This window comes from Dermacentor variabilis, chromosome 4, assembly GCF_050947875.1.
Source record: "Dermacentor variabilis isolate Ectoservices chromosome 4, ASM5094787v1, whole genome shotgun sequence".
Classification (NCBI taxonomy): domain Eukaryota; kingdom Metazoa; phylum Arthropoda; class Arachnida; order Ixodida; family Ixodidae; genus Dermacentor; species Dermacentor variabilis.
The window spans coordinates 134107969-134124335 of record NC_134571.1 but is presented as its reverse complement, the minus strand read 5'-3'; positions in this window follow the sequence as shown (position 1 = coordinate 134124335).

Below are 16367 nucleotides of genomic sequence, written 5' to 3'. Positions count from 1 at the left end.
CATTTGGAGACCTTAAGCGAAGTGAAGACACACTTGCTCAAAAGGTTCAGTATCATGCGCAGCCCATGGCCCAAACTTCTCCAACTCTAAAACCTTGCATAATCACAACAGCATTTTTATACCGGAAGCCTACGGTATCCTGATCACTGTTGAGTACATAGTACAAGAGAAGATACAAAAGTATATAATATACGCAGATTCCTTAAGCGTTGTCACAGCCCTGTCCTGTGGCAAAGCAAGCCGAAACCTTGTAATTAATCAGCTCCTTAAACACATTGACGCAGCGTATAAACAAAACCTTGTTCGCGTTGTATGCTGGGTGCCAGGCCACTCTGGGATCGCAGGCAATGAAAGGGCGCACAAAAATGCTGGACGAGCGGCTCATCGGGATACAATTGATGTAAGCTGGGTACCTGGTGTAGATATGAAACCTGTGGTACGAACGACGCTCTGTAATCATTGGCAAGCTGAATGGGACAAGCAAGATGAGCTGCACCTGCTCAAACCGCAGTTAACCAAATCTCTCCCACTGAAGCTTGATAGACACACCAAAGTCACCCAGGCACGACTCAGAATAGGACACACTTACAGCATACACAAATACCTCTTCACTGCAACTGACCCACCGACGTGCACACGCTGCGGTGAGACCCTAACCGGCCTACATGTCCTCATTAAATGTCCTGAACTTCACCGAGAGCAAGTGGCTCATTTTAGCGAACTCTATTCACATCATATACCCCCCCTCCCGCGATGTTCTTATCAGAGGATGCGCTTTTTAACTTTAAAAGAGTGCTTAATTATCTTGCAGAAGTTAACTTTCTAGAAATCATCTCATTCCATTCTAACCATCAGATTGTGCCTCACAGGTGAGGTACAACCTGATGTACAAAGTATGTCTGACCTCTTGCACTTCTTGTGTAGGCAAGAATTGTACAGCAAGGGACTCGGACAAAGAAGAATAATTTAACATGTGTACCTGTAGCGAACGCATTTGAGGCCTTCTATTTATCTTAGTAATTATTTTAGAATTTATGCACTAGTATTTATACATTTATCTTACGTGTAGTCCTCTATACAGCCTTTATTTGAAGTCATTCTCTTAAACTGGCAATTTTACTAATCCAAAACACATGTCCTGGTGCTCTTTGGGCTTAGATGCCCTTGCGCCAATAAACTTCGATCATCATCATCACTTGTTCAAAAGGTTTCAGACCAATCAACCAGACTGCAAACTCTTGAAACAATCGTTGAGTTTCTTAAAGGTGCACAGCCCTCGGGAGATATTAGTACCATGGTTTCTGCGGCTGTTATATGTGAGAACGCTGAGTTCAAATCAAGTATAGATAATCTTGAGGATCAGTAACGGAAGGACAACCTGATCTTTCATGGAATCCCCGGCAAACCGGCCGAGACCTGGGAGGAGTTAGAAGCTCACATTTGTGACCTTGTTTCACGGCATCTTCAATTAAACATTTCTGGCCATAATAGTTCTAGAGCACACCGAGTGCGACATTTTGTGGCTTCCAAGCTTCGTCTTCTAATTGTCAAATTCGCGTCATATAAAACACGAGAAAACATTTTATCACAGAGAAAAAAAAACCACAAAATGAAGGTGTTTCTAAAGTAAAGACATTAGCCAAGAAAAACGGCAATCTCGGAAAAAGTTAACTGAGTTTGGCAAGGCTGCAGACTAATCTTTTTGTTTAAGCTCGAGTAAGCTTTTAATGAATAAACAGACGTATGTACATCTATTGTGTAGCCACTAATACGGTGCGCGAACTTGAGACCGTTCGAGAGTCGCGTGCGCCCGAAAGAACGCTGGCCCCAAACCCACCAACACCGCCTCTGTAGCTATCTTCGGCTCAACGCCCTTACAGCAATCTATCAGTACTTTTTGCAAACACACGTAGTATCTTCAACAAGCGTGCTCAGCTTTCTTCTATCATTGATTCTTGCGGGGCAGATATTATCAAACTTACTTAAACGTGGTTGTCAGCAAAAATAAATAACAATGGAGTATTCGATTGTGAAAAAGCATACAACATTTATCGCTACGATCGCGACGTTCGCTCGGGCGGAGGCGTTTTAATTGGCATTGCCGATGCGCTCAACTCTTCAGTTATTAGTGTTGCCTTTTCTTTGGAACTGATTTGTGTACGCGTAAATTTTTCCTGTCGTGACTTCATTTTTTTCGCATGCTATAGGTCACCTACTGCCTCATCCTCTTTTTGTTCCGATCTTCACGATAACCTTATTCCATTATTTATAAGATATCCGAATTCACCTTTATTCCTTCTGGGCGATTTTAACTCCCCGAACCTAAAATGGCGATCCCAACTTGTTTCTTTAGGACACAATTTGTCTGAGTGTACTCAATTCATAAACCTATGTTCTGATTTCAACCTCACTCAGCTCGTCCGCCAACCAACACGCATTACTCCTAATTGTTCTAACACGCTAGATTTCATCCTCACTACCTCACTTGACCTTGTTAGTACAATGAGTTATCAGCCAGGAATACGCGATCACTTAGTGTTGCATTTTCATATCCAAGCTCGTGCTTGTATAAAAAAGTTTAAAGCATATCCGTAGTTTTTCTACAGCCGATGTTCAGGCTATGACGGTAGAAATGGAACGCTTGTTGATGGATACATTGATGAGTTCGACCAGCGCTCGGTCAACGAAAATTGGTTGTTGTATAAAAGCAAATTACTGTACCTTATTGATCGTTATGTACCCAAAAGAATTGTTCAATCTAACCAACGTTCCCCATAGTTTAATAAAGCATTACGCCGCCTACGCAACAAAAAGAAGCGCTTGTTTCGATGCGCGAAACGTTCAAACCTCGTTATACGTTGGTCACATTATCAAGCCGCTAACGCAGCTTATGTTCGGGCGGTTGCTGAAGCAAAACAAGTTTTGTTTGCTGTCACACTTCCTTCGTACTTGCGCAGTAACCCTCGTAAATTTTGGAGCGTTGTTGGCGGCAAAACTTAGAGGCAAATACGTTTAGAACATTCCGACATCTCTGTTCCTGCCGATGAATGCTGCATTGCGCTGAATAATGTTTTCCCCTCAGTTTTTCATAAAGTGTCACCTGTTTGTAACCCTTTGATTGCGGTTCGGAATTTCCCATCTATGGATCCCATTGTAAAGGATTGGCACGGTGTAACAAATCTAATTAGCGGCTTAAAACCATCCACATCTGCAGGGCCCGATGAAATCACGTCGAAAATTCTAAAATGTACTGCCGTGTATTCATCTATTATTCTCTCTAAAATTTTTGAACAGTCCTTACATTGCTCAATTCTACCCGACAATAGGAAACATGGTTCCTGCTCACAAGTCAGGTACTACACATTCACCCAAGAACTATCACCATATCTCATTAACCAGTATTCCATGCAAAGTTCTAGAACATATCATATATTCATACCTAGTTAGTTGCCTAGAAACAAATTCATTTTTAACCCTTTCAGCGCGGCTTTGGGAAGCACCTCTCATGCGAAACTCAGCTATTATCATTTACCAATTACTTGTTCTTTAATGCTGACCTAGGTTATGAAACTGACTGTATTTTCCTGGATTTCGCCAAGGCATTTGATACGGTCCCACATAATTTAGTGATCCTTAAGCTCAGCAAACTTAAAATTGATCCTAACGTCTTATCTTGGATTAGAGGCTTCCTGACTAACAGAACACGGTATGTAACAGCTAATGATTACTCTTCTCCTTCCTCTGCTGTAACATCGGGAGTACCGCAAGGGTCGGTGCTAGGCCCATTGCGTTTCCTCGTCTACATTAACGACCTCCCTGACTGCATTACTTCTTCCTTTACTAAGCTCTTCGCTGACGACTGTGTACTTTACCATAAAATTACTAATCCAGCTGATGCATGCAAACTACAAAACAATCTCAATAATCTGTCACTCTGGTGTAGTAAACGGCTAATGCAACTTAACGTAACCAAATGTAAAGCTATACTAATTTGCCGCTGTTATAAATGCAGTGACACTCGCCTATACTTTCTTAACAGTAATCAGCTAACGCCTGTTGACTCATATAAGTATCTCGGTCTTCATATCAATAACAACCTCTCATGGCACACCCACATTAAGTACGTCTGTAATAATGCTGACCGCATGCTTGGATACCTGCGTCATAATTTTGCATCTGCGCCTTTACCCCTTAAAGTAATTCTTTACCGAACATTGGTACGATCGAAGCTCGAATACGCATGCGCCATATGGTTCATTTTATCAAATTACTCGCGTAATTCCAGCATTACAGCAATGAAAGATACCCTAAACTTACCAGATCTTTCATCCCGTAGAAAATGCGCTCGCCTTTCGCTATTTCATAAAATTTTCCACTTCATTCCCTGTATTAAAAGAGCAGCTGCTCACACAGCCGTTTTATGTTTCATCTCGTTCAGATCATTGCTTTAAAGTAGGCGTGCCGCCATGTAAGACTAATCTTTACAGTGATTCTTTCAATCCTCGAACAAGCACGGAATGGAACCATCTTCTCACTGCCATCGCCGCCATCACGGACACTACTAATTTCAAGAACGCCATTCAAAATGCCTTTGCTTAAATGCAATGTTATTTGCACAAATTGTTTTCTATGTTTCCCCCACTCCTTTCTGCAGTGGTTCCGGGCCCTGAAAGTAAGTAAATAAATAAATAAATAAATAAATAAATAAATAAATAAATAAATGCAAAATGTCTCGAATCAGTGCCCTGGCAGTGCACATAGCGACTGGCTGAGCTTGTTGTGCAATGGCTGTTATAAGCGATAGCTACGAAGGCATCGTGGTCACTTTCCGTAATGAGCGACAAAGCTTTTACCTAATTACAGATACAGCAGCCCCTGTATCGGCGAGCGCAAGAGATTTGATGCCATCAACGAACACTTCAAATAATGTTAGCGGGGTAACAGCGACGCCTTTGGTGTTCTGAAGACGACGCAGTTCGTGCCTCAAGAACTGCAGAAATCAGTTTTCCGCCTCATTAGTACTGGCAGTGGGCCTACGATACATGGACGAGAGTGAGCGGCGACGAGGGAAATGCGAGCGACGAGTGCCATAGGGCTGTGACTGCGGAGCTGGTGTGTCATCAACAGCGTAGATTCACGGTGGCGGCTGCTGTGGCATAGGGAATGGTCGCGAACCGTAGCTGATGGCTGATGCGGTGCCCATGCAGACCGGGAAGTGCCGGCGGCAGAAGCGCGCTACATGTCCCAGGGTACCGCAGGCGTAGTATATTGGACGGTTCTCGGCAGTGCGCCAAGGATTTGTACCCTGCTGCTGTGCACTAAAAAAGGGAGCCGCCGGCTGGCGAGGGGTAGGCAGAGGGGAGAACACCGGCACACGAGGCGCCCGTAAAACGGCTTCAGCACACGTCAGATGTGCGGCCACGGGAGCCGGCCAACATGGAAATGGTTGAACTTCTGTCACTTCCTGCTGAATTATCTGTCGGATCGCTGGAGCCAAATGGTTAGTAGGCTTATCCGTGGTCGGCAAAATGGAGAGCTGTCCCGGGACCTCCTCACGCACAGATTATTTTACCTGCGTCAGCAAAGTTGTCTGGTCGTGGCCAATAACCAATGTTGCTAGCGAATCTTCCGTGGGTGGTGGTCGCCAAACTAAAATGCGTTGTTTCCGTAGCCCGTAAAAACTTTGCCACAAATTGGCAACTTCGCAACGGTACGCGTATCCTTCGCGGACATTTGAAAGGCGTCCTCATCAATGCCTTTCATAAAGTGCTTTATCTTGTCTTGTTCTGCCATTGCCGGATTCACGCGCTTACACAGATCAATGACATCTTCGATGTAACTAGTGAAAGTTTCACCGTGATGTTTCGCGCGCTCACGTAAAAGTTGTTGAGCGCTAAGTTTGCGCACAGGGGGGCGCCCGAGTCCTGAGAAACTTGTCTCGAATGCACTCCTGCTGTGAAATCCTGTTCGTGGTTCCGGAACCAGAGGTTCGTGTCGCTGGTTAAGTAAAACAGCACCTTGTGCCACTTGTTGGCATCGTCCCACTTGTTGCGTTGGCTCACCCGTTCGTACGGTGGAAACCAGTCGTCCACGTCATGATCATCGGTGCCGCTAATGATGGCAAGATCACGCTGGTGCAACGCACCAGAAATGATGACCGCTGGAGGCGGTGGTATAGCTTCCTGGGTGGTTTCGTCAGGCACGGTCGCAGCAGTGGCTAGCGTCCGGCTTCGGAGTTCCAGCTTACGAGGTTACCCCGCACTTCCGCCAAATGAAAGGGGGATTTATTCAAGCTCGTCCGAGGGATAACAAGTAGTTCTGTAATACGAGTCCAAGCTCTTCGCATCAGCAGCTGGAGCTAGGGTCACGCGTCGAAGGGACGGAAGTGTGCACAGCGCTACATGCGCATTCTGAAGTACAATATATTCTTCACTTGTCCTCAAACGTTGTTTTAGTGCTTATTTCGCAAACGTATTTTGTTCCGTTGTGTTTTTTTGTTCGCTTTCGTTGGAGCCTTGTTTAATATTTTGCTACTTACTTTGTTGGCTTACATTTCGACATTCACTTGCTTAGTAACCGTGTTCCTTACTAGTTTGCGTGTGCTTTCATTGTAATGACCAAACCACCCTTACTGAATGCGGTATGGGCCAGTGATGTATTTTGAATAAAAAAGTCGAGAAATTCACTATGTGCAAGAACGCTTTAATTTCATTTTGCCGTATTAGAATTATGTATGCAGAAGCCATCACACGAAGGGGCTTTTGCTTGTATAACACTATTCGTTCACATCCGCCAACTGGTAAACAAGTGTTACGTGCAGATGCTCTCAGTTCTTTGCATTGCACACGTCGGCCGCCACTAGCCTACTTGACTGGCAAGTAGATTGAGTTACCCTAATTAAAATCTCAAATACCTGTCAGAAGCACTTATATGACTATTTCAAAAAAGTCTACATGTGGCAAATTAATTTTCAGTTGCAAACGACTCTGCGGCTTCTAATTAAGATGTAAGAAGCGGACCACGGTGTACACCGTTAAAGGTCTTGCTCCTTGCTCCCGCTTCGGGAGCCGCGAGCAGTTCTGATGAACTGGTTTCGTGAGCATACACGTAAATTATAATGACTTCTGAAACCTGGGGTACTCTGCCCCCAATGCTTCCCCTTCCTGGAATCTAAGAGGAAGCCATACTTCTAAAATTAGGTGTAAAAATAGATAAAAGTGAGGACATGAAAATGTCTGCTTCACTCAGCACTTAAAGTAGAGAATGTGAGTGGTTTGTATTTGGACCCTTGAATTTACGTGCTGTAAAACTTTTCAGCAGCTGTTGCGTTCTAAAGTGAACTGCAAGTATGTATTATGCCACTAAGCAAATCTGCAGTGTTATTTGTGGCAGAGCTGCCAGCAGCGCGGCATCGTGACCTGCGATGTGAAGCTCCTGTTCTCATCTATACCAGCGTCCCACCTGCAATAAACGTTGTTCTTCACCGACAACCGGCTTGCTTACATGGTCACAGCGGTCCCTATTCGACATTTGGGTGTCAGCGTCTCTTCTTCCACTGCCGAATTCCTTGAACACATCAGGAAACGCTTGGCTTAGATGGCAAACTTGGAAGAGTGAGTTTACCTTGTTTTCTACGGCTTATCAGCTGAGCAAGCAGAGAAAAGATGTGCAGGCAGCCACGTTGCTAGTAACGATTGGTGAGGAGGCTAGAAAGGCGTACAGCAAGTTCAAGTTTGAAGCAGGGGAAGATGAAAACGACGTCGACATCTTGTTACAGAAATTTGAGGATTTCTACAAGCCTGAAATGAACCTAACCTTTCAGGAATCCCGTTTCGGATCAAGAAACCAAAAGAAAGGCGAGAGCTTCGGTGAATGGTTGACAGAACTGCGTATAATAGCTAAAAACTGCGAATTTGGAGAGCAAAAAGATCGCATGCTGCGCAGCCGCATTATTCTGGGCATTTGAGGCAAGAATTTGCAGCAAAAGTTGATCGCTGAAAACCCTTCGCATCAGAAGGCTGTCGATATCTGTCGCTCTTATGAGCAACGGAAAGACCAGTTTCGCGAGATAAGCGAAGCTGCCGCAACCGCTCGGGAAACGAGAGTCCATGCAGTATCAAGTAACAGAAACGTCTGCAGTAAATGCGGTTACGAGACACAACGCAGCGGATTATGCCCTGCGAATGGGAAGACTTGCAAAAAATGCGGCAGGCGGAACCATGTTGCCCAAGTATGCAAGACGCCGCCGCCATCAGGAGACGCGGTGCAGAGACGCAGATACTTGCGCGAGCTGCGTCTAGAACCAGACGAGGACGATTTCTCGAAAACTTCACGAGACGCCGTGCACAGACGCAGAGATTTGAGTGAGCTGCGTCTTGAAGCAGACGAGCACTATTTCTTGGAAACTTCAATGGTTCATACCATAACAACAGACACCTGGAATGCGACGGTTCATATTGAAGGCACACCAATGACGTGCAAATTAGACAGTGGCGCAAACTTTTGCGTTATTTCGAAACGAGACATTGAGACGCTACCAGATAAGCCAACAGAATCCTGCCGGGTCACACTTGCGGCATTTTTTGGACACGAAACTGCATCGCATGAAAAAGTACGGCTGTTACTTTCAGCGTATAACAAATCTCACGAAGAAACATTTTTCATTGTAGAGCAGAACGTGCCGGTAACACGGAGTGGTTCAGCGGTGGAACGTTTGGGGTTCTAAAGACGCTTGCAGAGTATTGCATACGAACATATTTACCCCCCAGCACAGCCTCTTGCAGAAGTCTTCAAAGGCTCGGCCAGCTAAGGGACTTCAAGTACAAAATGAAGCTCAAGCCCGGTGCCACGGCTATCGTTGTGCCAGCTAGAAGAGTCACTGTGGCCTTTCAAGAGAAGGTGAAGGCAGAACTACCACGCATGCAAGAGCAAGGAGTAATAACGAAGGTAACCGAACCTACAGAATGGTCCAGTCCCGTGATCACAGTAGTGACAAAGGACAAAGTACGCATTTGCCTGGATCCAGCAGAGCTAAGCAAGTCACTGTTACGCGTTCACTATCCTATGCCAATAATAGAGGACATCGTTCCGGGACTTCCCGAGGTTTTTTGTTTTCAAGTTCAGGTGCAGCATCTGGATTTGGGCAGATTAAACTGCACGAGTCAAGCTCAAAACTCTGCACTATGAGCACGCAGCATGGTCATTATCGGTGTCTTCGAATGCCGTTTGGCATCGCCTCGGCCTCAGAGATTTTCCAAGTGGCAATGCACCGCCTGTTAGAAGGGTTCCCGTGTGTAGCGGTAGTCATGGACGACATACCGCTCTGGGTAAGGAATTAAGAAGAGCACGATTACCATTTGAAACTCTTGTTGACGCGATGTAAAGAACACAATCTTAGATTGAATCTCAAGAAATGCCCGTTCTTGCAGCCCCATTTGCGCTGTCTGGCCCACATATTCAGTGCAGAGGGCCTGCGAGTAGATCCGCAACGAGTGCAAGACATACTAAAACTGCCGGCGCCCAAGAACAGTAAGGAGCTACAGGTGTTTCTTGGTATGATTAATTTCGTACAGCGATTCATTCCAAGCATGTATGAAATTACTGCCCCACTGCGAACTTTACTACGCAAAGGCGTTGCATGGGTATGGACCGAACAGCCGGAAAAAAGCTTCAAAAAGTTGCGGCAGAGCTTGGCGCAAGCACCTGTGCTATCTTACTTCGACCCGAAAAAAAAATGTTACCCTCTCAGTCGACGCGAGCCAATTCGGTGTTGGTGCGGTGCTTCGTCAAGAAGGCCGCCCTGTCGCTTTTTCGTCTCGGTCACTCACGGACGAAGAACAGCGCTATGCGCAAATTGATAAAGAAACGCTCGCGATTGTGCACGGCTGTACGAAATTCCGCGACTAGTACATTTACGCTGAGCCCGAAGTGACGGTTGAAACCGATCATCGCCCTTTGGTGTCAATTTCAAGAAGCAGCTGCACTAGTGCCCCCTTCGTTTGCATGGCATGAGGCTCACCTTGCAGCGCTATCCCATCAATGTTATCTACAAACCGGGCAAAGAGCTATTTCTTGCGGATGCGTTGTCACAATTTCCGAGCAAAGTGTGCATGGCTGAAGAGGCCCAACAGTTTCAATTAAATGTGCACGATTTAGTTTCAGCTTCCAAAGACGCCATCGAAGACCTCCTTGCAGCAACCGATAGCGATCGAACCCTGCTCAAGCTACGAGCATAGAGAAAGGGATAGAACAAGAGCGGACACTCGGCGAAAATTGGAAAAAGGAAACACGTCACGCTATAGTATTAGCACCGACAAATTGGGGCCGCGAGCATCGAAAAAAAGAAGAATCTGAAATGAGATTAACAGAAATTGTTTTATTTTTTTTTATTCTTTCCCAGAAAAATTAAAAATATATGCGTATAAATTAAATTACACTTTGGGGCTTACTTCCGTTGCCTAGCGACAGGCGAACCGGCGAATGACGAGCCAGATGTTTGCATCATTCGTCAGACACACCACCGAAGCGAGTGAGACCGGCCGCGCGTCTGAGCGCTGGACTGTTCGGGCACCCGTGTGCCTGTTTTTCTATTTTGGGATTTAGTCTGGTTTGGTGGCTTCCCGGCTAATTATTGCGTTCATTGGGAACTTCGACATGGCAGCACTGCACTATTGGACTACGGCAGGGTGAGAAACCTTGTTCGATAGTCTGCGGCGCACTTCAAGCAATTAGGCTTACTGCCTGGCACCTAGGCTAGACTTGTGACGCAGTTAACGAAAAACAGCGTGGCTGTCGTGGAGCAGTTAATTAGAATTAATGAATCGTACTGGGAGATGTTTGCGACGCTTCCTACAAGCCCCAATATTATTTTAACTAATTTCGGTAGTTTTTGGGCACGCTAGTCGCACAGGGTACGCAGTTTCGCGCGTACTGAATTTTACTGCGACAAGTTTTGGCGCTTTCTCTGACTGCCAACATTATTGAAACTAATTTCATTACTTTTTGGGCTACCTTGCGATCGCAGAGGGCGCGCCTGGCGCTGTGGCTCTGTTAGCGAAAATCAGCTCGGCCGTGGTGCGCGGTTTCGCGCTTTAATGCACTGACAAGTTCATGGCGCTTTTCTTTCTCTGACGCCCAACCATAGAGAAAGAAATTTCAACAAGAGCTCTCATAAAGTCCAGCGGCCCAATTGACTGTAGCACACCAAGAGGATGTTATTGACTCCTTCCGGTTTCGGGCGCGCGCGTTTTGAACACCAGTTGGTACACGCCGCGCCGGCTCCGCTGCTCAGCGCCTTATTCATTTTTTTTTCGCTTCTGCTGAACCTCGCGTGGCCTTGGCGTGGAATCGTTTCATTATTAAGTAGAAATTATTGCGATTGACCTTTACAAGACTGCGCCGAATCTGTCAGGTGCAATTTCATAAAGAAAACGAAAGATGTCTTCTGAAATGATGAAATGTTTATTTTGCTCTATATAAATGCTCGTTCCGGGCCTCTTATGCATTCATTTAAAATTGTGGCACCAGGTAAGCAGCAGTCGTTGCCGTACGATGCTCCACCGGATGCCATCAGCTGAAAGAAAGTAAATTACAAGCATGTATCATTTCGGTATATTGACCTAACAGGAGTATTGCGTGTAGAGGCGAAACGAGCGTAAGTGGTGAATGAGCGGCATTACAGATAAATTCACTTTTACGTACATTTCGCAGCAAAGACTCCTCCCAAACAATGCCATAAAATCTCAACATCCGATTTTCAAGCACCCCTCCTTTCCCGGGCATTATTTCCTGCACCTTAAGTGCACAAATACACGGGTGACTGCGCGTTTCCAAAACAACTTGGCCTCCGTCGACACGATGGTACGCCAAGTACACAAAGGTGGCTACAGCACAGGCTCAGCCAGACCATGTTACACGCTCGCAGAATGCCTTCTAATCGCACTCAAGTCAGACTCGTGGGTGCAAAGCCTGTTTTCAGTCGCTCAGAATACATAAATATCATGTTCTTGAGCTCCTCCATGTTATCTTTACGCGTCCTGCCGGCGCATGCAACACTCCTGTGTTATCACTCTCGGCAATCGCTCATCGCGTTTTCGAGAAGCGTGAGTACCGAAATAAAGTATATGTTGGTGCAGGACTATAATATGCGCCACAAACTTGTCCCACCAAAATTCAGTACACGCAAAACTAACTCACTATGGTCGGCTTGCTTTTTTGCTAACAGCTTCACAACCCCAGGCGCGGCGAAGAAGCCACAAGATATCCCAAAAAGTTACCAAATAAATTGCAATACATTTTCGGGTCAGAGAATGCGTCACGAACTTCTACCAGTAAGATTCAGTACACGCGAAACTAACTGCGGCACACAGGCGAGCTGCTTTTCGCTAACTGCGCCACTACGCCGAGCGCGGCCACTGTGCATTGAAAAGTACCCCAAAAAGTAGTGAAATTAGTTACGATAATGTCTTGGGTCAGAGAAAGCGCCAAGACTTGTCCCGGTAATATTCAGTACTCGCGAAACTGCGTCACATGGCCAAGGTGCTTTTCGTCAGAAAGCCAGGTGCGGCGAGCGTGCCCCAAAACTACCGAAATAGGTTATAATTATGCTTGCGCTCAAGAATGTGCCGCAACCATCTCCCAGTACGAGTAACTAACTCAGATTAACTAGGCTTGGACTGCGGAGCTGTTTTCCGATAACTGCGTCACTATATAGGTTCAGTTTTGTGCAGTAAGCCTAAATGTGCTTGAAGTGCGTCGCAGACCGTCAAACATTCCTCACCTCGCTGTAGTCCAGTAGTGCAGTGGTGCCGTGTCGAAATGCAGACGGAACACGCCGGGAGCCCAAAAAACGGGCTACATCCAAAAGAGACGGGTCGCTGAGCACGCGAGCTTCACATGCGCAGCCGGCCTCGCTCATTCCTGTGGCTTGTCTGGCGCATGACGTAAGCACGCGTGTCTGGCGTGCCGCTAGCTTGTTGCTAGGCAACGCAACAAAAAGTTGCAAAGTATAAGTTCATTTACACGCAAAACTTTTTCACTTTTAGTGGGAAAGAATAAAACAAATAAAACGTTGTCTGGAAGTTTATTTCACATTCTTTTTTTCTGGTGCTCTCGTCAACTAACGGATGGTGTTGAAACTAGGCGTGACGTGTTTCCTGTTGCCAGTTTTTGAAGAGTGTCCCCCTCTTGTTGAATTTCTTTCTCTATCGCCCAACATTGTTCAAAATTATTTTCGATACTTTTTAAGTTATGAGGCCCGCTCGCCACGCCTGTTGTGACGCAGCGAAAAGCAGCTCGGCCGTGGTGACAAAGTTAGTTTGGCGCGTACTGAATCTTACTGCGACAAGTTTGTGGCAATTTTTATGTCCCCACAACAATTTAAGCCTTCTATCGGTACCCACGCTTGTCGAAAATGCGACGAGCAATCGTCAAGAGTGATAACACGGGAGTGCGTTGCTTGCGCTTAGAACGCCGAAGAGATAAGCCAAGGAACTCAAACGCCAGGAATTAGTAACTCGCAAATTCTGTCTTCTGAACGGCACCCACGCATTTTGTCTTGAGTGCGAGTAGAAGGAATTCTGCGAGCGTCCAGCATGCTCTGGTTGAGAGCCTGTGTTGTGGCCACCTCTGTGTATTCGTAGCATACTATCGCGTCGGTTGTAGCCAAGTTCGCGAAACGCGCCGTTGCCTGCGCATTCGTGCTATTAAAGTGCAGGAAATAAGTATTGGGAAGAGGGGAATGCTTGGAATTAGAATGTGTTTGTGGTATGTACGGTATTGCTTGGGATGAGTGGGGTATTTTCTACTCCGTACGAACTGCTTTTGTTTGTAATGCCGCCCACTCACCACTTTCGCAAGCTTCGCCTCCACGGGCATTATTCTTACATGTTAATACCAAAATAACGCTTGTTATTTTTTCAGGTCACGTCGTCTCGTGGAGCTCCCTGCAGGAACTACTGCTGCTTACCTGGTGCCACAACGTTGGATGAATACACAAAAAGCCGGCGACGAGCATTTACAAAGAATAAAATAAACGTTAATTTTCTCTCATTTCACAAGGTGCCTTGCGTCTTTATGAAATTGCAAGTGGCACATATTCAATGGAGGCTTGTGAAGATCGTTAGCAATCAATTTTACTCAATAAAATGATGTGCAAATCAATATTTAATAAATAAAAGATAAAAATATAAATAAATATTTTCTGCAAAAGCAAAAAAAAAAAAAAGAAACGGAGCCGGCGTGACGCGCACCAGCTAATATTCAAAACGCGCGCGCACAAAGCCGAAACCGGAAGTGTGCTTCAGGTTTTAACATCCACGGCTTGGTGCGCTGCAGTCAATTCGGCCGCTGGACTCTATGGGAGTGTCCACTCTTGTTGTATTCCTTTCTCTATGCTACGAGGACACGCAGAAACAAGCTGGTCGGACGATAAACGTGATATCCCGGAAGCCGTGCGCCCCTACTGGTGATACCGGGAGGACATACACATCCATGATAGCCTTCGGTTCCGCAGCAATAAGGTAATTATACCATACTCGAAGAGGGCAGAAATATTGAGCCTCTTTCACACCCCACATTCAGGAGCAGACAAAATTAAAGAACGAGCGAGAAGCGTTATGTTCTCCCAGCATGTCCGCGGATATTGGACAGCACTGTAGAGCTTGCAAGATCTGCCAAACGCATCAATTGCGGAACCCAAAGATGCCGCTTTTGTGTTCCGAAGTGCCTAGTTTACCCTCGGAAACTGTAGGAATGGACTTGTTCTCTTACGGCGGACGACATTTTGTCATAATCGTTGACTTCTCTTCCTTCTTTCTTGAGATACGGGAATTGCAAAACCTCACAACAAAACTGCTGAAATCATGGTGCGCGGATATTTTTGCTGTACATGGGCTTCTCTCAAAGCTGTGCAGGGAGAACGGCCTACCGTACTGAAGGGCGGAATTTAAAGAATTTCTGAGCATATTAGGCATCACCCACGTAACTTTGAGCCCGTATTACCCGCGCTCTAATGGAACGGCTGAGAGGGCTGTCCAATAGGCTAAAAAACTAATAAAGAAGTGTTCACATAGGACAACCGACTTCCAAATGGCTTTACTTGAGTGGCGCAATACTCCCAGGAATGCGGTGCTGAAGTCCCCTGCGCAGAGACTCATGGGACGACTGACGAGAACCCTGCTCCCAGTACCCACAACGCACCTGGTGCCCGTGACGGTGCTCTGCAAAGCTGTCCATCGCCATCAGAGCCAGAAAATCTACAACCGCGGCTCCAGACAGCTGCCATTCCTATCACAGGGAAAACAGGTAATAGCGTACGACACTCTTCACCGGACCTGGGCACCTGCTGTTTTCCTAAGGCAAGCGGAAGCCCCACGTTCAGCGATCCTGAAAACGGAAGACGGCCGGGAGATTAGGCGGACCCGAGAGCATCTACGCGACGTGGCCCCACAACCACACGATTCTCCAGAGTGTGATGTCTCAGACACCGGACCACCTTTCCCAGAGCTACGACGAAGCACACGGCAACGTCGCAAGCCCTGTCTGTACCCATTGCCTGAGAGACGTTGAACTAATTGTTCATCAAAAAAGCGAACATGTGGCAGAACTGCCAGCAACGCGGCATCGTGACCTGTGACGTCACGCTCCTGTTCCCATTTATACCAGCGTCCCATCGTCAACAAACGTTATTCACCAACAACCGGCTTGCTTACAGTACTGCACCGCTGCTTTTTTTGTCACATCGATTTATCTGTAGAGAGTCAAGAAAGAAAGTGGTCATTTCTCACAGAACTAATAAGCTTTTCTTTAAAACACATTTCTAATTTTTCAGTTACACTTGCTCCTATGTGTTTGTCTCCATAGAGCGTACTTAATCTTGACTTTTCCATCAGAGACATTAAAAATATGCCATGTTAAGGTGACTGCCTAGAGCACGGGAGAATTTTAGTCATCGTGTGACATACTATATTTTGAACGTTTTCGTGACATTTAGTCAAATGGTACACCCTATAGAAGCACATTCCAGTTTTCTCGTCCAAATTGCATGGCATTGTATTTTGATTATTTGAAGTGCGCTCATCTGCACAATGTGGAGTCGTCCTCGGCTGGCTCTTTGGCATCGTAGTGTCTTTACACCTGCTTGCGTTATATAAAACGGGTGCCTGAAAAAATATTGTGTGCAAAAGCCAGCACGAGGACATAGTATAATATAACATCAAGACAGTCAAGAAATAAGGTCACTGCACTAAAAGAAAGTCTTAGGTCTTAGTCTTCCTACTCAGATGCTTGCGATACATCTAAATGACAGCGATAGTAAACTGCTAAACTAACTTCAATTTATAGATTTAAAGAATAGTTCAGCAACAATG